The sequence below is a fragment of the Somniosus microcephalus genome, chromosome 11 (genome assembly GCF_052327205.1).
Source record: "Somniosus microcephalus isolate GS21.2 chromosome 11, FLI_Smic_1.0, whole genome shotgun sequence".
Lineage (NCBI taxonomy): Eukaryota > Metazoa > Chordata > Chondrichthyes > Squaliformes > Somniosidae > Somniosus > Somniosus microcephalus.
In genome coordinates, this window is record NC_140997.1 from 79,471,031 (window position 1) to 79,494,211 (window position 23,181).

Below are 23,181 nucleotides of genomic sequence, written 5' to 3' on the forward strand. Positions count from 1 at the left end.
TCGATGTGCCGTGTGTTCCCCATTCCCTGTATAAGTATAAATATTATTATGAGTCTCTTGTAATTTTTGCCTGTAGAAGTGTACACTAGTAATTTTTTTCATGAGATTGTACTAAGTAAGTTTTTCCTCTTCAATAAAATCTTGGTTTTGTTTACATCCAACCACCTGTCTACTCGAGTCTTCTCTGTACCGGCGCCTTGTACCTAAGTCCGGTGTCTAGAACCCAGGGGCGTGGGAGCGATTCGAACCACTCATAAACAGTCAGAGGCATAACTGACTGGGCACACGCACGCGCCAAGCAACACCACCCGCACGCGCCACCCCCTACACTGCAGATAGTGTAAGCATGCACCTCTTGCTTTCCCTTCTCCCATCACAACAACCCTACCCTACCCTTGTGCCTTTTACATTTCAGAGACCCAAGAAATCCAACCTGCCCAGCCAGTTGTTGTGGAAGAAGATGGAGAGAGTGATGAAGAAGAAAAAGCAGTCACTCGATCTGCCAGCTCAGATACTGGCACTGTGCAGAGTTTAGAGGGTAGTTTTGAGGCGGGATCTGCACCTGGTGAGTCACTGGGTACAACTGGGCTGCAGACAGGGCAGAGGGAAAGGGTAGTGCAGGTGCCAGCACACGAGTTCTGCTGCACAGGGCTCAGATGAGGACTTCGATGGGGCGGCCTATGGAAGAACGCTGCTGGGTATTCACAATGAAATGCTTAGTGCATTGGCAGGCATGCTATTATGCCTGACTGCAATGTCAAGGAACATAGAGGAGTCTAGAACCAACCTTGCACATGGCTTTGCGCAGAGCTTGGAACCCATGATTTCCAGTGTGTTAGGGGTGGGCAGGTCCATTACTGCACTTGTGGACCCAACCATGATACAGAGTCTGATGGCTGATGTCTCTGCTTCAATTGCAGAACAAGCACAAGCCACCCAATGTCTGAGTGCTGCAGTGGAAGCTCAGACTGAAGTCATGTAAACTTAGACTGCTGCCATTAGGGCTGGGTTTACCAGTGTGGAAAGGGGCTTGCAGGGTGTCACAAAATTCCAACTATTTGTCCTCCAACTGATTACTAGGATTGCTGAGGCGCTGTCCCGGGGGAGTGGCAGTGGCTCCGTGGAGCTTGAACCTGCTGTCCTCTCTCAGGATGACAGCATTCGCCCTCCCACCACTGTCACTCCACCAGTGCCCTTGCTGTTGCCTGTCAGCCAGCCCAGACTGCTGCCATCCATACCAAGGTGGTGCAGTCCGCAGCAGGATCTTCTGGGCCCAGAGATGCTCGAGGTCATCCTGCAAGGCCATCTGCAGTCTCCCCCACTGAAAGTCAGCAGCCTTCCACCAGCCATGCTGCAGCCACTGGGGTAGCATTGCGTAGAAGCACTAGGACAGGCAAAGGCACACAGAAGACAGGCACTAAGGGAATGCACAAGGGTGATCAGTTGACTTTGTTAGGGTATATTGGATGGATTGATTGATAATGTTTGTTTTGTGGTAACTTTTATTTTAGCATTGTGGCCAAGAGGACGCAGTGATGGTCAGGAACAGAGGGAAGGTAAGGTATGGAACTATTGTTGAATGGAGAATTGGGGTTGCGGTCACTGCAGTCGGATGAGTCGATCACGGACAGCCCTGGCAGAAAGGGGCTGTCTGGGTTGCCTCCTCTCTTCCGCTTCCTCCTCATCCGCTTCCTCCTCCTCCTCTTCCTCCTCCTCCTCTTCCTCCTCCTCCTCTTCCTCCTCCTCCTCCTCAGCATGTCACCGTATGCTTGGTGGAAAGGGTTGAGCTGTCATGATGGTGAGGCTGTGGAGCATGCAGCAGACCACGACAAATCTTGAGACAGACTCTGGCGAGTACTGCAGGGCTCCTCCAGAGCGATCCTGGCAGTGGAAGTGTTGTTTAAGGACGCCAATGGTCTGCTCTGTCAGGTTCTATGTGGCAGCATGTCTCTCATTGTAAACATGCTACCCACGTGTGGTTGGGTTGCAGAGTGGAGTCATGAGCCAGGTGGTCAGCGGATAGCCCTTGTCGCCCAGTAGCCACCTTCTAGTTTTTCTTGGTGGCTCAAAGATTGAGGGGACAGCAGACTGGCACAGAATGAAAGCATCATGACTGCTGCCAGGATACCGGGCATTGACCATCAAGATATGCTAAGCCTGGTTGCACACCAATTGAACATACAGTGAGTGGTAACGTTTGTGGTTGCCGTACATTTCAGCATTTAGATGTGGCGCCCACAAAGCCACATGCAGCAGTTGTTGGTGCCCTGCACCAATGGGATGACCACTATCCTGGCAAAGCCATGTCCACTGCTCAGAGAGAAGACAATAAAGTCCCCTCTCCTGGCATAAAGAGCGTCTGTCACCGCTCTTATGCAGCAGTGGATGGCGAACTAGGAGATGTTATTGATATCGTCTGCTCCAGCCTGGAAGGATCCCGACGTGAAGAAATTCAGGGTCACGGTCACCTTCACAGCCACTGGCAGTGCTGTCCTTATCCTGGTGTGAGTCTGCAGGTTTGGTTGCAAGAGGTGGCAGAGCTCTGTGAGCACATCCTTCGTAAAGTGCAGACACTTCACACTCTGCTCTTGGCTCAGGTTGTGGTAGGAGAGGTGCTCTTGGAAGACTCTAAGGCCTCCTGCTGAGAGCCCTTCTCCTCCTCCTCCTCCCTCTGCATGCAACTTGTCCTCTTCTTTGTTGCCTCTGCTCCATTTCCCTGTCAAGGCCTTCTCCACTTGCAGCACCACTGCCTGTCACTTCAGCAACTTTAAGCAACTCGAGAAAGCTCCAAACACTTCCACAAACTTACACAGAGCCAGTAGAAATTAATCAGCAACTGACCTTAGAGTAGTTGACGATCCCTTTTAATATCACTGGTAGGAGTTCCTTGCAGCTGCTGAACACATGTCCAGCTGTGTGAGGTTAGTTCCATTGCTGGGGATGAAAATGGCAGTGCTGTCGTCAAATCAGCATTGCACGCCGATTGACGTCACGATCTGCCTATTCTACATAAGCCTGGTGCACGCACCCATTGCCGACACTAACACCCTCACCAAGGTGCCATCCAGCACGTCCTGCACCAGAATTGTGCGTGCATGGCTCGGACGCCATTTTCTACCCAAAACAGCACCCATCGTGCCCAAACAGCGGGTGTTACGCAATCAAATTTTTAGCCCAAGGGGAGTAAAAGCCCTTGAAAAGGTATTAATGGCTGATACTGAAACAGAAAATGCTGGAAATACTCAGCAGGTCAGGCAGCATCTATGACGAGAGAAACAGAGGTAACGTCTGATGAAGGGTCATCGACCTGAAACTTTAACTCTGTTTCTCTCTCCACAGATACTGCATTTTTTTTTCAGATTTCCAGCATCCGCAGTATTTCTGCTTATCTAAATGACTGATATTGGATGGTTCTCCTGGCTATGTACAAAAGATGTCTTCAATCTATGTAATTACAGTAAAAACAATTGTTACTAAGATTCATCAATGTTACAAGTGCCACTTTAGGCAATGTTTCTTTTAATTATTCTGGATCTATAAGTATTCAGCATATAATCTGTATATGTTACACATAACAGATCACCAATATATACTTGTCAGTTTCATGCTGTACAGAAAGATCTTTGGTTGCTAAATAGAATCATTAATTCTGAATTGTCTTTTAAAGCATGTTATTATATTGACTTAATTGGATTCATTATTAATATTTTAAAGACTATGAGCACAATTAGGACAGAATGTATTAATAATTTTCCCTTTCTAACAAATCCTTTACAAATAGCACCTCAATTAAAAAATGGAGTCCTGTTTTACATTTTTTCTTCCTCTGCAGTACACTTAATATTCAGCATCACAATTTCCCAAATTATTTCTGTAAATATTTATACATTTTGCTTGTAGAAACATCATTGACCTTGTAATGACTACACCACTGCAAATAAGTATTGTGATTTACCGTGGGGTGAGGGGATTTGGAGATTTCTGTAAATTCGAAGATGATTCTGCACACTTTTACAAGTTGAGTTCATGAAAAGGTACATTTCCATGCATGGGGTAAGTCAATGGCACGTTGAGGTTGAAGTGTTTTTATATTGACAGCATGGTGGCAAGCTCAGATACCTCTGAGGGCGCCCAGTGCCTGTATGTTCTTGGATCCCAACAGCCCACCATTGGAGTTATGAAACATGTAGACCTCCTTCCTACTGGTGCTCCAACTGAACCGACTGCCAGCACTTTATGATAGAAAACCCAGGAGAGCTGCACTTGGCGGTTGTAGGTGTCTGCTTTCACACTGCATTCTCTGTGCAACAATGACAATTTTAAACTCACTCTAAATAGTTTGCTGTAAGTGCTTCTGATTGCTCTTGAAGAAGCACTTCCAGAAAAGATATTGCCATGCACTCAAGTTATTATTTCAAGCACATTGGCTCTGATGACCCCATACTAGTAGAATAAACCCCTGACCCTTGGGGGGAGAGATTCGGTTGCTTTGTGCCTCCCTAACAGGGTGCTAATGGGGCGCAAAGCAACTAGCGCCTGGGCATGGTGCCACCAACGCGTCCCGCAGAATTCAGCGGGAGGTTAGCGGCAGCGGTAGCCGTTAGTGCCCCACAGCGCTGCACCGCCGGCGATGACATCATCGCTGTGTGCAGCACCCCGCTCGTGCCCCGGCCACGATCGTTGGTAGCGCCCCCTGCTGGTCAGAGGGGCCTACCTGCAGCGGGGGTGGCGCTAATTAAAGGCGAGGTGCTGAGCGGACATTTTTGTTGCTGGCCGCCTGCCAGCACCTGCCTCCGTTGCCGTCCCTGGCCTCCTGAGCACCCCCCTCCCCCCTGCGGAGTGCCGGCTGCACTCCACGAGCCCGGCACTTATCTTGAGTGCCGGGCTCTTTTGCCGGCACTCCGATCCCGGAGGGCCCAGCTGGGCCCCGGGTCGCACTATGCAAGGCCCCTCCCCTTTAAGAAGTGGAGTTAGAGCTGCAATACCGCGGCGCGACATGCCGCAGTGCGGGGCGCTGTGGCACGTAACAACGCGATATTCCCTCGCAGCGCCCCTCTTGGGGCACTACCACTCAATTTCGGCCATGGGGGCGCTAATTTTTTCAGGAGTAGCACCCCGGCGAAGTTGGCGCCCACTCAATTCTTCCCCCTCGGTGTCCAGGATCAAATAAGATGCCCAGGAAGATGGCTATCCTTGTAGCCATGCCCAGCATCAGCTGCCACTTGTAGGAGACGCATGGGGACATATCAGAGCAACGAAAAAAATAGGAAAGAAGTGTTACCTTTACTATGGAGACTGTTGTCATGAACTGAAATCACAAAGCACGTCATCAGATCTGCCACAGAAGTGCTGTAGAAAGGACACTACAGTTTGATGAGCTGCTGACATTGGACTCACTGAGCATCGGTGGTGTGTCAGCCACTACAACACTTTATTTGTTGTTGGTGCAGTGGAGCGAGTCAGGAATAGCATTGCAAAAATGGTAAAATTATGAATTATCCATGAATTACAAGTGTTCAACGTAGATCTTTATTCAGCGCTCTCCACAGCTCTGATGAACGTAACATCATAGAGTATTTACTGATTTTATAAGAAAGATTGGAAAAGCTTCACTACTAGCCTGCTGTTGTTTGTGGCTATTATCAGTTAAAAATAGTTTGCATGTTAGGTAGATAATGATGTAAAATTATACTCCAGTGAGGCAAATAAAGGATAATATATTGGCCTGGATTTTCTTTTTAGAAAATAAATGCAATTGGAAATACAGAAGGATGGACAAATAAGGAGAACAGAACTGTTGTTGGTATTTTAACATCTTTGAAGGTTGTATCTTGAAAGTTCGAGTGCATAAAAATGCAGATCGCAGTGAGATAAATGATTGCATTCCCCTAAGGCGAAAATGGAGATCACAGCAGATGGTGTAAGTGCATGTGGCATTGTGTGACCATCTCGTACGCAAAATACTCACAACTGCAAGAACTTGAGATGTTATTTGACAAAAGGCAATTTGAGAAACTGCACTAACTGACGTTTTCTCAAGTTTGCTCAACAAATCCTTCTACTGTGAGTGGTTGGTCTGTAGATTTTCTGAATTAGAGAAACAGAATGGCCCAACATTTGCTGTCAAAATAACAGCGAGGCTAATGGTGCTCTCCATTATTTATGTGCAAATGCCACGGCAACTTCAGGCGAGGGCAGACGCACGGTTAAATGCAGAAATCCAACAGGTGCTGTCAGAGATGCGCCGCTCTGTTGTTAGCTTCATGAAAATGGCATCGCGCTGTCTGGCTCCCCATTCAAATGCATTGAGTACTGTGAAGTTCCAGTACTTGGGTGGTGGATACGAAGTAAACTCAACACAGAAAGTTAAGCCATCATTTCAAGTTTAAGTACCCTTTTAACGATGTGATAAGTGTTAATTACTGCCAGTCAACCTCTCTGGCAGTGAAAATTAACTGTTACAAGGATGGACTCTCATTCCTTTGGTTCTAATTGTTGTTGGACATTTCTTTTAAATAAATTAAAAATAACTTTTTTTAATTTTTTCTTTCTGTCTCTTTTTCTCTCTCTCTTAATCCAATCTTTCTTTCCCTCTCTTTATTTTGCTTTCTGTACCTGAATTGTCATTGAATTTACATTTCATTCTCAGTCCTTGCGCTGTTAATTTTACAACCCTTCAATATTGATTGGTTAAGAAGATACACTCAGCGGCATCATTTGTATATTACCGGCGAGCACCAAAGGCAGCTCACGGGTTGCAGAACGTGCTGGCTCAAATGCCAGCTGAGGCCCTCAGCAGAGTCCAGGGGGTAGGCAATGGGGAGAGAAGTGAGCGTTGGCCGGCATTAGCCACATATTTAATGTTCACACCTGTAAAACGGGCACAGGGCAATCCAATTTCTAGGCCGTAATCTCTTTAACATTATTACAAATTAATTTCAAGTACAAGTGCAGCGATAAATCATATTGTGTTTGGGGTCAATCAATGCTAATTTCAACAAGGAAGATGGAACTAGGAAAAAAACATTTTCATTGATCCAGAATGCAATACTAAAAGTGCAAACTTTCCCATTGCTTATAAACCCAGCACAAACATAGTTGCTCCGTTAATGCATGGAATATCCTGCCCAGGCTCATAGACAAGAATATTCATTTTGGCCTGCTCCTGTTCCTCTCCTTTTCTAGTGGGGCTTACCGTGAAACTGGCTGTGAAACTGAATCTTCGCACTCTGCAAATGCCAAATTCTACAACAATTTTGCAAAAATTAGCAGATGCCTTTGCCTCCTCATTGCTGTTTCAGGTGCTTAATTGCCTTCTTATTGCAGGTTATAGTTGAGCTTGAAGAATATTGCTTCTCCCCTTTTCATTGGCTGGCCTGCTACGTGGGGGTGCAGCCCACAGACTGAAATATCTTGTGGAAACCAGCAGATGTTGTTTTCCCTAAAAGCTTTTAGCACAGCCACTGCAATTTCTATGCCTCTGCCTTTAAAGGGGCTTGCAAACTGAGACCCAATTTATTATAATAGTACCCTCACATTTCCTCGATGTTGACTGCCAGCTTGGTATTCAACTATGTAAAACTGCAATATGACTTCAGGCGCATCCCCCAGAGGTACACCAAGCTAGATGCCTCTGCAAGATCCTGCAAATCCATTGGCAGGATAGGCGCACCAACGTCAGTGTTTTCGCTCAGGTAAACATCCCCAGCATCGAAGCTTTGGCCACGCTCAATCAGCTTCAATGGATGGGCCACATCATCCGCATGCCCGATACGAGACTCCCAAAATAAACGCTCTACTCAGAGCTCCGACATGGCAAGAGAACCCCAGGTGGGCAGAGGAAATGCTTCAAGGACACCCTCAAAGCCTCCTTGAAAAAGTGTTACATCCCCACCGACACCTGGGAATCCCTGGCCCAAGACTGCACAAAGTGGAGGAGAAGCATCCAGGAAGGCACCGAACACCTCGAGTCTCTTCGCCGGGAGCAAACGGAAGCCAAGCGCCAACAGCGGAAGGAGCGCACGTCAACCCAAGCACCCCGCCCCTTCAACCACCGTCTGCCCCACCTGTGACAGAGACTGTGGGCTGGATTTTCATTGAGGAGGTGGGTAGGAGGCGGGACTACAACTTTCGGGGTTGTAGTCCCGCCTCCATTGGGTTCTAGCCAACCCACGCGATTTTGACTTGATTGACCTTGTTGAGCCCGTCCAGAGGGCTCAGCAGGCCAATTAAGGGCCACCCGGCAACAGGTGACGTCACAGATTGATATTTCATCTGTCAAGTCCTTTTGACAGGTGAAGAATCAGCGTTCGACAGCTGTTTGCAGCTGTCAAACACTGACAATCTATACTCCAAGTTAATTCCTTCCTCTCAGGATGATTTAGAGATCTCTCTGGAACAGAAAGCTGAATGCTGCAACTTTTGACAGATCGCGGCCATTCTGCTTTCTGTGCCGGTGAGATGAGGGGCTCCCGAGGCCTGAAGGAAGGAAGTGCTGTAAAGATAAGTAAAACTTCTTTAAACACACCAAACACACTTACCTCTGCACTCATGCACCCATCACTCACCTGAACACCGGACATCACGACCCCTCCAAGCCCTTCATCCCGACGGCCCGCTTCGCTAACTTGGTGTGGTTTGGAGCCGTCGGGAATCCCACATTTCACCAATGAAAATAGGGATTATGCTAAAAACTGCCTGTTAACTACCTGTAACAGGCAGTTAATTGGCACTAATTCCCTTCCCGCCTCAGGGAGGCGGGTCGGGTACCCGCCTCCTTTGAAACTGTCATGGAGGCGGGTTGGGGACGGGATGGGTTCGTGCCCCACGATTTCGGGATTTTAACCCCCCACACGCCTCCAATCCTGCCTCCATGGCCCAATGAAAATCCTGCCCTGTAGATCTCGCATTGGACTCATCAGTCAGCTGTGAACTCATTTTTAGTATGGAAGCAAGTCATCCTCAGTTCTGAGGGACTGCCTAACAGAGAGAGAGAGAGAGAGACCAAGCTAGATAGATGTCCTTGGATATGATGGTGACCACTTTGGCATGGATAGCACACAAGTTGCTGTCCTTAAAGAGATCCACCAGGTAAGTCTCGCTTGCCTCCTGTAAGACGGTGACTCCAAGCTTTGGATGCACAGGTTGGTCTTGAAGTCCTGAGTGATTTTGCAGGCCAGATGCTGGAAGGGTAGCTTGCAGATCAGCAGCTCCGTGGATTTCTGCGAGTGGAGGATCTCCCACAGATCCAAAGCAATGCAAGGCAGTAACAGTGAGCTTTCCTCAGTCCAACCCATACAAAGTTTTTAATACACAAGGAATTTCAATCTCTTTCAATCATAAAGAACAGTTCAAATTTTGTGGGATTGTCCAGTTTTTTTGATGTTTCACTCTGTAAAGTGGGATTTTTTCTACATTATAGGTACTATAAAAATCCAAGTTGTTGGGTGGCCATTGAGTAAGAAGTAGTAATTGGAATTGAAAATTATGGTGGTGACCTTTCAGTGAAATCAGTCGGCGTGCTAAACATATATGGCAAAAGAAATTCAACTCATGACCGCCTGTTTTTACTGTCATAAAATCGTAATATGACCTCCGAATTTCATGCCACGCCCAAATTATGCTGGAATTGTGCTGGACGCCATGTTGACTCAGGTGACTTATAGTCATCCAAGGCGCCTACCTGAAAGCAAAGGGGGCCAAATAGGGTCATCCACCTGGTTAAGGACCATTCGGCCAAATTGAAATTTGGGAGCATTGTATTCATTCATTCTAAAATCCTGCCCATAAATCCTTGATGGCAAGAGTCAGGAAGGAGGCTGCACAAGTGTTATTTAAAGGGACAATCAGCTGCATTATGGTAAATCACTGCTTAATCATTTTAGCTCAAAGGAAGATGGTTGTGGTTGTTGGAGGCCAATCATCTCAGTGTCCTAGGCCCTGAGTAACCCTCTTCAGCTGCTTCATCAATGACCTTCCCTTCATCATAAGGTCAGAAAAGGGGGGATGTTCGCTGATGATTGCACAGTTTTCAGTTCAAACTGCCTTTAAATGGTGCCACTACTGCCTGATTTTCTTTGCTCCACAATTGGTGAGCTGCCAACAAATAGCGTGAGTAGTGCTGGCAGCTCACCAATCATAACCCAGTTAGGCACAAGCACCAATTTAGCTCGTGCCTCTCACTGACATCATCGGACACCGTATCAACCTCGATACAGGACCTGTACAAGCCGGACGGGTTACGCCTCAACAGAGCCGGGACCAATATTCTCATGGGGAGGTTTGCTAGTGCTGTTGGGGAGGGTTTAAACTAGCTTGGCAGGGGGATGGGCACCAGCATTTAGGAGTAGAAAAGAGGAATAAGGTGCATATTGGAGTGAGTATATTGGATAGTACTAGAGAAGAAAGTAGTACTAGAGGCAGAAGTAGAACAAATTAGATCGGAGCAGACTAAGAAAGAATACGAAAAATTCAAAAATGGGTTTAGAATGCATGTACGTAAACGCACAAAGTGTGGTGAATAAGGTTGGTGAGCTACAAGCACAATTATCCGTGTGGCAATATGATGTGGCAATAACAGAAATGTGGCTTAAAAACGGTGAGGACTGGGCACTTAATATTCAAGAGTACAAGGTTTTCAGAAAAGATAGGGAAGGAAAAAAGGGAGGTGAGGTGGCAGTGCTGATTAAGGAAGACACTATAGTGTTGGAAAGGGAGGATATTCTTGATGGGACAAGGACAAAATCCATTTGGTTAGACTTGAGGAGCAAAAAGGGTATGATCACGTTATTGGGGATATTCTATAGGCCTCCAAATAGTGAGAGGGAGGTAGAGGAGAAAATCTGCAGGGAAATCGCAGAGATATGCAAGAGCTATAGAGTGGTGATATTGGGGGACTTTAATTACCCAAATATAGATTGGGATAATGCTAGGGTAATGGGAAAGGAGGGGGAGGAATTTCTGAAATGTGTTCAGGAGAATTTCCTTGATCAATATGTTCTTGGCCCAACTAGGAAGGAGGCATTGCTGGATCTGGTGCTGGGGAATGAGGTGGGCCAGGTCGACCAAGTGTCTGTGGGAGAACACTTGGGTATGAGTGATCATCATATCATAAGATTTAGATTATCAATGGAGAGGAGCAAGGAACAATCGAGAGTGGAACTTCTAAACTGGAATAGGGCTAACTTCAATGGGATACGAAAGGATCTAGCCAGAGTAAAATGGAACCAAAGACTGACAGGAAAGACTGTAATGGAACAATGGGTGATCTTTAAGGAGGAGATGTTCCAAGTACAGGCTAGGTACATTCCAACAAGAGGGAAGGGTAAGGGAACCAAAGTAAGGGCTACTTGGATGACGATGGAGATATAGAAGATGATGAAATAACAAAAGAGGGTGTATGATGCATGTCAGGTGAATTCTTCAAGGGAGAACCAGACCAAATACAATAAGTTGAGAGGGGAAGTGAAGATGAAAATAAGTTTGGCAAAAAGAGAATATGAGAATAGAATGGCAGTTAACATAAAAGGGAACACAAAAATCTTCTACCAGCTTGTAAACAGTAAGCGGGTAGTAAGAGGTGGGGTGGGGCCTATTAGAGACAAAGAAGGTAATATATGCTTAGAGGCGCAGGGCAAGGCTAGAATACTCAATGAGTACTTTGTATCGGTGTTTACTAAGGATATGAATGCTGACAAAATATCGGTGTGAAAGGATTCGCAAATTTCATGTCTCCCCTGAAGATTTACTTCTGGCTTATTGGAGAAACCCTGGCTGGACTGAGTTTAAAATCCAGGGCTCCAGGGCCCAACAAGATGGCTACGGTCAACCTCATGGCCAAGGCCTGCAAAGTTCAGGTTTGGACTGACAAAGAAGGAATGTTCCAGAAATTAGAAGGCAGACAGGCCTTCTGCATTTATGTATGAGAAGCAAACAGTGGCATTCGGGCCTCTGATTAAAACCCATCAAGGCCGTTTACACAGATAATCAATGGGTAATAGCTGCATTCAAACCTTCGTTAGCTGACTTCAACACTGTTTGGAAACGATCAATGGGGCATTAAAACTGGAATGGCCCCATCACAAGACCAGTTACACAAAGGAAAACACCTTTGGGACGTTTAAAGACCGATTAACCGGCCATCCAGGTCGATGGGCCCAGATCGGTTTCCTTTGTATCATCTTCAGCATGTCCAGGTCAGACAAAGAAACAGGCTGATCTGGCGAGTGATAAAGGCTCCCAGAAAGGGGTAGAAGTAGTCCCTTGGGAAGCCATATCTCTCTCTCTCTCTCTCGCCTGGACTCCGGTGCCCTGCCTTACCATCAAGAAGATCGACGATGAAGAGCCTGTCCAGGGAAGCAGGATACCGACAGTTACCTTTGAATCACTGGGGTATCTCTGCTCTGGGCGGTGAAAACCCTTAAGACATCGACAGGCAACGGGGCATGGAGCAGGTGTTCTAACATCCGAGACTGGTGAGCATAAACTTTCTGGCCCATCGCAAGACAACTTAGATAGGTGTAAAGGCTGTGAGTTAAGGTGATTGCTAAAATTGTCATTTTAGTCATTTTCTCTCAATGTGTCCATTTCTCCTCCCCTGCTAAGTGTAATTGTGTGACATGCATAGTGATTTTTATCTGTATAGTGTTTATTTTTCTCTATTTTTAATAAACATTGGTTTCCTTTGCACCAAACCACTGGTCTCGTTTTGTTTATATCGCTGCTCGTAATAAGTCCGGTGGTCAGAACCAGAGGGGAAGCGATTCGAACCGCATGGAGCTGGAGCAGCTCAGATACGCCTGACTGGCCAGACACAAAACCCCAAACCAAAACCCCCTACAGGTGGAAGTGGAAAAGTTAGAAGCAATGGAAGGTGTGTAAATTGATAGACAGGATGTACTGGAAAGGCTGGATATGCTTAGAGTGGACAAGTCGCCTGGTCCAGATGGCTTGCATCCCAGGTTGCTAAGGGAATTGGGGGAGGAGATAGTGGAAGGGCTTGCCATAATTTTCCAATCTTTCTTAGATGCGGGGAAGGTGCCTGAAGATTGAAAAGTGGCAAATGTGACACCATTGTTCAAGAAAGGGTATAAGGATAATCCTAGTAACTACAGCCCCAGGTCAGTTTAACATCAGTGGTGGGTAAAGTTTTAGAAACAATAATCAAGGAAAAAATGATTGGGCACTTGGAGAGGTTTAAGCTAATTAAGGAGAGCCAACATGGATTTGTAAAAGGCAGATCATGTTTGACTAATCTAATTGAATTTTTTGATGAAATAACAGAGAGTATTGATGAAGGGAATGCAATGGATGTTGTCTACATGGATTTTCGGAAGGTGTTTGACAAAGTACCACATAGAAGGCTGGTTAACAAAATTGAGGCTCATGGAATAGATGGGTCAGTGGCAGCTTGGATAAGGAATTGGCTTAAGGACAGAAAACAGCGAGTTGTGGTAAATAGCTGTTTTTCAGACTGGAGGATGGTAGACAGTGGTGTTCCCCAAGGGTCAGTGCTGGGGCCACTGCTTTTTTTGATATATATAAATGACCTGGATATTGGAATACAGAGTAGAATTTCTAACTTTGCTGATGACACCAAACTTGGTGTGTGGCAAACAGTGAGGATGATACCAATCGACTGCAAGAGGACATAGAAAGCCTAGCAGAATGGGCAGACAAGTGGCAGATGGAATTTAATACAGAGAAATGTGAGGTGATGCATTTTGGCAGAAGAAACAGGGAGAGGCAATATACACTTAATGGCACAGTTTTAAAGAGTGTGCAAGGACAGAGGGACCTGGGAGTTAATGTGCATAGGTCCCTGAAGGTAGCAGGACATATTGAGAGAGTGGTTAGCAAAGCATATGGGATCTTGGGCTTCATAAATAGAGGTATTGAGTACAAAAGTAGAGAAGTTATGCTGAACCTTTATAAAGCACTGGTTTGGCCACAACTGGAGTATTGTGTCCAGTTCTGGTCACCGCACTTTAGGAAGGATGTGAAGGCCCTTGAGAGGGTGCAAGGAGATGGTTCCGAGGATGGGGGCTCTTAGCTACAAGGACAGGTTGGAGAAGCAGGATTTGTTTTCATTAGAGCAAAGGAGGTTGAGGGGTGATTTGATAGAGGGGTACAAGATTATGACAGGTTTGGATAGGCTAGACGGGGAAAGGCTGTTCCCACCAGCTGATGGTACAAGGACTAGGGGACACAGATTTAAGGTTTTGGGCAAGAGATACAGGGAAATGTGAGGAAAAACTTTTTTACGCAGCGAGTAGTGAGGACCTGGAACTCGCTGCTGATGGAAGTGGTGGAAGCGGAGACACTCAGGGCTAGATTTTCAGTTGCTAGCGCCAGCAGTTAGCGCCTTAAGAGAAGTGATTTTCGGGCGCTATGCGTGTAGCGCCCGTGCGCAGCGCAGTTTGCGCCCCGCCCCAAATTAAGTTGCCCGTTAGCGCCGGCGCAAAGTTTAGCGCCCGGCCGGATGCGCGCGCAGAAAATGACGTCACATCCTCGTGCAACGCCCTTTGGCCGCCCCGATTCCAAACTTCAGTCGGACCGCCCCATTGTGTGGCTGGCGGCCGGAGCGTTTGGAAAAAGGAACGCAACACAACCAGCGCGGGCCCCGGGGGGCGCAAATTAAAGGGGACGTGCTCTCCAGTATAAAGGCCAGCCTTTTTTCAGAAAACACTCTTGTGCAACGCATTTCTGGAGACACAACAAGGAGGATAGCTAACTGGTTTCAAGCAGCAAGAGCTCAGGTATTTTTGGACTCAGGCCAGAGCGCTGCAAGTGGCCTTTTGGAAATTTGAGTGTTTGCCAGGATTTGATGGGGGTTGCATGGGGTGCCAACGCGGAGCTGCAGCTCCATGTCCGTAGGGCTCGCAGACGCATTGTGAGAGGGGCAGCCCTGGTTAGAGGCAGAGGGGGCTACAGGCGTCGGCCACGTAGGCCTTACCCAGTCAGGCTATACCGCCAGCAGCGCTCCTACCTAAACATGAGTGCCGCGCGATGTGTTAAAAGGCTCCGATTCCGAAAGGAGGTGATTGCACAGATCTGCCACCTGCTTCGCCGAGATCTGCGGCCAAAGCTCAGGTGCAGGACGTCTCTGTCGGTGGAAGTGAAGGTGACGGTGGCATTGAACTTCTATGCCACCGGCTCCTTCCAATACGCTGCTGGGGACATAGCAAACATCTCCCAGTACGGCGCGCATCGCTGCATCCACCAGGTGACCGAAGCACTGTTCAGAAGGAGAAGCCAATTCATCTCCTTCCCCATGGCCCTGGAGAGCTAGCATCAGCGCGCATTGGGATTTTCCAGACTCGGGGAATTCCCCTTGGTGCAGGGCGCCATTGACTGTACGCATGTGGCTTTGCGGGCCCCTCTGGAGCATGGCGAGCAGTATCGCAACAGGAAGGGCTACCATTCTCTGAATGTGCAGCTGGTGTGTGACCACAAGCAGCGCATCATGGCAGTCAATGCCAGCTTCCCAGGCAGCAGCCACGATGCCTTTATCCTGCGGCAGAGTACTGTGCATGACATGTTCCAGGCACAGCCTCCCCCAAGAGGATGGCTACTCGGGGACAAAGGCTATCCTTTGTGCACCTGGCTCATGACCCCGCTCCGCGCGCCGAGGACCGCTGCTGAAGAGGCCTACAACGAGAGCCATCAAATCACCCGCAACATCATCGAGCAAACTATTGGGGTCCTCAAGCAGCAGTTCCGCTGCCTTGATCGCTCCGGAGGAGCTCTCCAGTATTCGCCGGACCGGGTCTCCCAATTTGTGGTGGTTTGCTGCATGCTACACAACCTGGCTATCCGCAGGACTCAGGCACTGCCACCTGACGTTGGACCAGCACCTCAGGAGGAGGAGCATGAGGAGGAGGAGGAGGAGGAGCAGGAGTACGTTCCCAGGAGGGAGCGACCAGGGCCAAGGGCCGCACGACGCCACCTTATTACACGGTACTTCTAAGCCCCCTGTCAGGGAATGGCCAGGGGCCATGAGGGAAGATGAATGCAGCCGCTCCGCAAGCCCTCAGCCGGCGAAGCCAACAAACACTAAGAAGAACAACCATGGAGACTGCATGAATAAAGATAATTATTTATTACACAAAAATGAAAAGCCCTTCCCACATGAATCCCCAAAAACAATAAACGGGCCCCACAAAAAGCCCAACAAACGACTCACTCCCACAAACTGGGGAGGAGTCACTCCACATTTCTTCAAACCGGGCCTCAACGTCGGCCTAACGCAAAAAATAAGCCCTCCAACAACACAACCATGGGCAAAATAAAGATGGCCACCGCCATATAAAAGGAAAGCTGGCCACACCCTCTACTGAGTGGCCCGCGAGGGCGAGACCTTGCCCAGCCTTTTGCCTCCCCTGCCCGGCCTGCTGCTCCTTCGCAAGCTCTGCCCAGTGGCTGCTGCGAGGCTGGGGGAAGGCGCCTGAGGCTCAGATGCCCTTCCGCCAGATGCCGCTGGGGGGCGGCCTACACGGCGTTTGGGCCTCGAGGGGCCGTCTGCTGAGTGGCGCACCTGAGCCTGGCCACCATCAGCTGCAGCCGCTTGCCCTTGACGCCCCAGTGGGGGAATGGCGGCGACGGATGGCGCAATGTGGGCCAGCTGGCGTCTGGGATACGCTGGCTGGTGCTGTGGCGCGGTGGCACTCGGCCGGGCCCGCACTGCAGGATCCGCAACAATCAGCCGAGGGGCGGCTTGCTGGGATGGTCCAGCGCGGCGGCTGCCCTGGCGATGCCTGCCTGAGACAGCGCGTGTGGCAGCAGTGAGTGCCCCTGTTGTCCTGGTGTGCGCCCGCATCACATCCGCCAGGGTCTTGACGGCATCAGTCAGCATGCGGCCACTCGCGGCAGTTGCTGCCCCGAACTCGCGCACACTGGTCGCCAGCGACTCGATGGCCTCAGGCATGCGCCCCACCACGCTCATGAGCTCCGTGTGGCGCCGGTCCGAATCCTCGGCCATCTTATCCAGCTTCCGCACCTCCTCCGAGGTGAAGGTGTCCGGACTGGAGTCGCGACGCTCCCGCTGGGGAGGAGGGGGCCGAACTAGGGGACCCTTGCCACGTTGGTGGCGGCGAGTGTGCCGATCAGCAGCACTCCCCTCTGATCCTTGCCCCCTTTGGGGGGAAGGCCGCGGGCCACGCGCACGGCTCCTGGGTGGCTGGACGCCACTGGTCCCAGAAGCTGCATTGCCCTGCGACAGTTCCTCCAGGCACTCGTCCAGTGAGGAGGTGTCAAGCATTTCCTCCTCTCCTGCGGGACGTGACTGTTCCCCCGATGGTCCGGCTTGCTCCTCCTCCTCCTCCTGCTCGGAGGTGCTGTCACTGGCAGCTTCAGGGTCCTGGTCGTCACCAGCTGAAAGCAGGAATGCACAAGAGTAGCTTCAGAGTGAGGAGACGGCGTCAGCGAGGGAGTTAGGACTGGTGGCATTCAGCGCATTGGTGGGACAGTGGCAAAGGAGGTAGCTCGGATGGGCCAGTGCGACGCGAGAGGGCCAAAAGGCGAGGTCCTTACCATTGCCGGGCAGTGGAGGGTCGGCTACTCCGCACGCTGTGGGGACGAGCACACGGGCTCCCATGAGCACACACACGCGCTCCTCCAGCCGAGTGAGCTTCTGCAGCTTGGCGCGGCCACCCCTGGCACGGGCCTGGCGATTAAAGGCTACTTTAGCCTGCAAGAGAAAGGACGGGCTGTAAGTGCGCAGTGTAGCCCTGATGTAGTGTGCACTGCCTCCCATGGTGGAATAGCTTGGCCAGAGTGAAGCCCTGATGTAGTGTGCACAGCCTCCCATGGTGGAATAGCTTGGCCAGAGTGAAGCCCTGATGTAGTGTGCACTGCCTCCCATGGTGGAATAGCTTGGCCAGAGTGAAGCCCTGATGTAGTGTGCACAGCCTCCCATGGTGGAATAGCTTGGACAGAGTGAAGCCCTGATGTAGTGTGCACTGCCTCCCATGGTGGAATAGCTTGGCCAGAGTGTAGAGTGCCGAATGGCCAATTGATGCTCATGACTGTCCCAATGCTGCTGGCTGAGGGCTGGCCAATAGGACTTTCAGCTCCCTTTGCCCATCATGTCAGGTGTACATGCAAGAATGAGGAGGAGACTGGAAAGGGTACTCACCCTGACAATCCTGGTCAGGTCGTTGTATTTTTTACGACATTGTTTGTGGGTCCTGAGGGCATCGCCGGTGAACGTCACCCTCTGGGCGATCTGCTTCCAGGCTTTGGTGTAGTCGTGGTGGGTTGGATTCCTCCCACTCTCTGGGAACAAGATCTTGCGCCTCACCTCCAGAGCTGTGACCATTATGTCCAGATCACCCTCTGAGAAGCGCAGGGCATGCTGACGGGCCTTCTCTGGCGTTGCCATGACTCCCTGGGGCTGAGCAGCAGTGTTGAGGCCTCTTTGCAAGGCTGCAGTGTGCAGGGCGTGGCAGCAGACCAATTCGTCCCTTCCCCCTTTAAGAGCTGGTCGGCGCCACGGGGTCTGCTGTCAGTCCAAAAATGACCGCACCCGCGCTGCGCCCCGCCTGGGCGCTATCCCTCTGGACCGCCGGCTTAGCGCCTAAAGATAGTAGTGGAACGCCTCTTTTAGCGCTCCACCAACCTCTTAGGGCGAAGCCACTGAATTTCCGGCAACGGGGCGCTACTTTGGGGCGGGCGCTAACTTCGGGCGGGCGCTAAGGTTAGCGCCCCAAAACTGCCTATACTGAAAATCTAGCCCTCAATGTTTTCAAGGGGAGGCTGGATAGGCACCTGAGGGAAATAAACTTGCAGGGCTACGGGGATAGAGCGGGGGAATGGGACTGACTTGATTGCTCTACAGAGAGCTGGCATGGACTCGATGGGCCGAATGGCCTCCTTCTGTGCCATTATGACTCTATGGCCCTGATTTTCTGGCCGCCGTTGGGCGGCTTTTCATGCGGCCAGGGGCCGAAAATCGGTGAAAAAGCGGGTCGGGACCACCCCCGCCTGATTCCCCGCCCCGTCCGACTTTCGGACTGCCGTTTCCCCGCGCCCCGCTTCAGTCCCGGCCGCCGCTAGTGGGACTGGTCGTCGGAGTACTAACAAGCAATTATCTGCTTGTTGAAGTTGATTTTCCTGTGCAGTTGTGACTTTGGGGCTTTCCCCACCTGAAACCCGCCTGCGGGGAACCCCGCTGCTGAGACCTGGTGTGAAGCTTGCTAGCTGTCAGCTGCAGGTAAGGAGAGGCTGCGATTTAAAGGGCCAGCACTTGTATGTTGAAGGACCTTGTTGTTGCAGGTTTGGGGCTACTTCTTCAAGGCTTAGGCACAGCTGTGGAAGGTTGGAGCCTCACACACTTCTCCAATGCAATCTCCTGGGAAGCCCCTCTCGCCACCCTCACTCAGCGCTTCCTCAGCGGAGGCATCTACGAGAAGCGTGGGACGCCTTTTTTTCCTTCCCTTCTTGCCATTAGAGGATCTCCAGCAGCAGAGGCGGCAGCAGCAGAACCAGGAACAGCATGATGAGCACCAGGCTGCTGCTCACTCACCTGAAGCTGCACAAGCCAGAAGGGGCCAACGCTTGGAAGTGGCTTGAGAGCACCTTGCTGCGCTTTAGGGGGCCATGGGGACCCGTATCTGAACTGGCAGTCCTATTCAGAAGGACTTGCATGAGGATCTGGTTTCTCTGTTCAACAGATGGCCAATGCTCCTCAAGAGATGTCATTCTCTTATGTGCACTCACCATGTTTTCCGTACCCTGGCGACTTATCTCCTCCATGGATGTTGCCAACCTTTCCATGGTGATGCGTTCATGCGCCATTGACTCCACAAAGGCTCTGCTCATGGTCGCTTGGGACTCCTCCACTCGCTCCACACTCGCAGCGACCCTGGAGACAAAACCTGCCAGCGACTCCTGCATCTGTGCATGGAGATCCATTACCTCTTCTCTTGCGGATGGACCCAGAGGCAGAGGGTCGACATGCAGCGCAGCTGAGCTGAGCTGGCAGAGTCCTGCGCCCTCCGATGAGCACTCTCCACTGCTGTCCCTGTCTCCAGAATCTGCTGAGGCTCACTTGTGAGCTGTGAAACACCAGGTGACAACACTACTCTATGTCCCGAAGGTCCCCCCGAGGTGTGAGTGTCTGTGCTGGTGCTGGGTGCGCTTACTTCTGCTGATGCTGCGCCCTCAGAGGTTGGAGCTTTCTTTGAGGAGTCTGGCTGCACAGCCTCTTCCTCCTCCACAGCGAGGACGGGGGCTCTGAATGGTACTGTGGGGGAGTAAAGGAAGGAGTTAGAGATGTAATGCCAAGGTTCTTCTGGTGACACCCAGCGAGTTGGCATCTGCTGACAGCTGCATCCATGCAGCATTGGTCTCAGTGGGAGGCCTCTTCCTCCCTGACCTAGGGAAGAGGACCTCCCTGTGGGCCCTAACCCCATCCAATAATGCCTGCAGTGAAGCCTCGCTGAATTTGGAGGCAGCTCAGGGTCTGGCACTGGCCACAGCTGCTGCAGGCTCCTCTGCCATCCTGTATGGTTCATTTGGAAGCCTTCAGAGGATGCAGTGCTTGCTATGGACCTTGAAAGCACCACGAATGATGACATCATTCTGTGGGGATTTCTGACTCGATATAGACAATTAGCAAGGCTTCCCACATGCTGGGAATTAATTGGCCAATTGAGGGAAAATTGCGTGGAGCAGGCTGACACTTTTTTATGTGTGTCAGAAACCCCACATTCGGGGAAACCCGACCATTTCCCACACAAGCCGAAAATTGGGGCCTATGACTCTATATCCATTCTGCACCCGCTTTCAGTGCAAGTTGAAGTTTTCCCCCTATTTCTCAGTATAAGAAGAGGCCCTCTGTCAGTCAATGAGGATTCCCTGTAGATACATTGTAAATATTCATTTTGCAAACTGCAAGATCAAAAACTGCCTTTTCTTCCGCATTGATGCGCTTATATTATAGCATTATTTTGAACAGAAATGGCAAATTATTTTTTCAGGTAAAAATAAGCAAATCGTTTCTAGATAATATTAGGGGTGGCAAATACAAATGATAAATACTGCAAATTCTCATATACTAGAAGAATCCATTCTTGCTGAATTTTTAAAATTTGTTCTCATGATTGGGCTACATTGGCAAGACCGTATTATTTCCTGCCCCTAGCTGCCCAGAGTGGTGGTGGGGGTTCTTCTTGAACTTCTGCAATTCTGATGTTGATGCTGGTATTCCTACAATGGTATTAACTAGCGAATTCTCATCTATTGGACGAGTGACGATGAAGGAATGTATTACATGTCCAAGTCAGAATGGTATGTGGAAAAATAGGAACATGAGCCATTCAGCCCCTCGAGCTTGTTCCGCCATTCAATTAGATCATGGCTGATCTGTACCTCAACTCCATTTACCTGCCTTCGCTCCATATCCTTTTATACCCTTTCCTAACAAAAATCTATTGATCTCAGTCTTGAAAATTTCAATTGACCCAGCATCCACAGGCTTTTGGAGGAGGAAGCTCCAGATTTCCACCAACCTTAGTGTGAAAAGGTGCTTCCTAATTTCTGTACTAAATTACCTGGCTCTACTTTTAAAGATTGTGCTCCCTTGTTATGGACTCCCCCACCAGAGGAAATACTTTCTCTGTATCAACCCTATCGAATCTTTTATCATTTTAAAGACCTCAATTAGATCACCCCTCAACCTTCTGAACCAATACAAACCAAGTTCATGCAACCTGGCCTCATAATTTAACCCTTTAAGCCCTGGTATCGTGCGAGTGAATCTCCATTGTCCTCGCTCCAAGGCCAATATATCTTTTCTGAGGTGCGATGTCCAGAACTGAATGCATATGGGGTCTGACCAAGGCTCTGTACAGCTGGAGGATCACTTTCTCACTTTTGTATTCCAGCTCCCTTTGAGATAAGGCCAACATTCAATTAACCTTTTTGATTACTTTTTATATCTGTGCACTAGCTTTTTGTGATTTGTGCACATGGACACCAAAATCCCTTTGCTCCTCCACAGCTTCTAGTCTCTCATCATCAAGAAAATATTCTGATTTGTCTTTCTTGGATCACACTTCCCTACATTGAATTCCATCTGCCATAGTTTTGCCTGCTAATTCTTAAATTAGATTTGAGACCAGTATCTGAGACTACTGAGGAGAATTGATGGTTGGGGTTTGCAGGGGAGGTTTGAAGGGAAAGTGATCCATCCGTGGCTAACTAAAGAAGTTAAGGATAGCATTAGATTGAAAGAAGAAGCTTATAATGTTGTGAAGAATAATAGTAAGCCTGAGGATTGGGAGAGTTTCAGAAACCAGCAAAGGATGACCAAAAAATTGATAAAAAGGGAAAAAATAGAATGAGAGAAAACTAGCAAGAAATATAAAAACAGATTGTAAGAGCTTCTACAAGTATATAAAAAGAAAGAGAGTAGCAAAAGTAAACGTTGATCCCTTAGAGGTTGAGACAGGAGAAATTATTATGGGGAATAAGGAAATGACAAATATTTTGAGGGAGAAATTCATTATAGTCCCGTTGGGGCGCTAAATGTTAAAAGTTTGGAAAATTAGCGCCAGGCGCTAATGTTTCTAAACCTGAAAAGAAATTGGTTTTGCGCTCCACTTCCTCCTTGGAGCACAATCGGCAGCAGGCAGGGCGGAGATTCCAGCAGCGCTGCACACTGGGCCGTGCCGCACTGCCGCGTTCAAAGGCTCCTTCCCTCCTTGAAAGGGAAGGGCCATCGCTACAGGCTCTGCAATAGAAAAATTAACAACCTGGACCACCAAGGCAGTCGCGATTCCGCGCGATCAGCCCAGCACTCAAGCAGAGAGCCGGGCTGATCAGTCGTGGGCAGGAGCCCGTGAAAAAAATGGGAACAAGAAAGGTAAGTTTTTTTTTACTTACCTCGGTCACCTTGCCTTTAATCATTGCCCCCGAAGCAGCCGGCCGCCCAATTCACGGCTCCTGCAGCTGTCTGTGTTTTCGCCCGGCACTGCTACAGTGGGGCGGAAGTCAATTTCGGGTCCGGGGCATTACCAGGGTGATGCGCAAGGTGATGACGTCACGATCTCCGGGCAAAATTCCTGCCGAATATGGTGGGAGTCGATGTCAGCACCGTGCCTGGTCACAAGGCGATTTGCGCCCTGTTAGCGCCCCCACGGAGTGCTAACGGGAGGCACAAAGGCACCCAATTTCACCCTC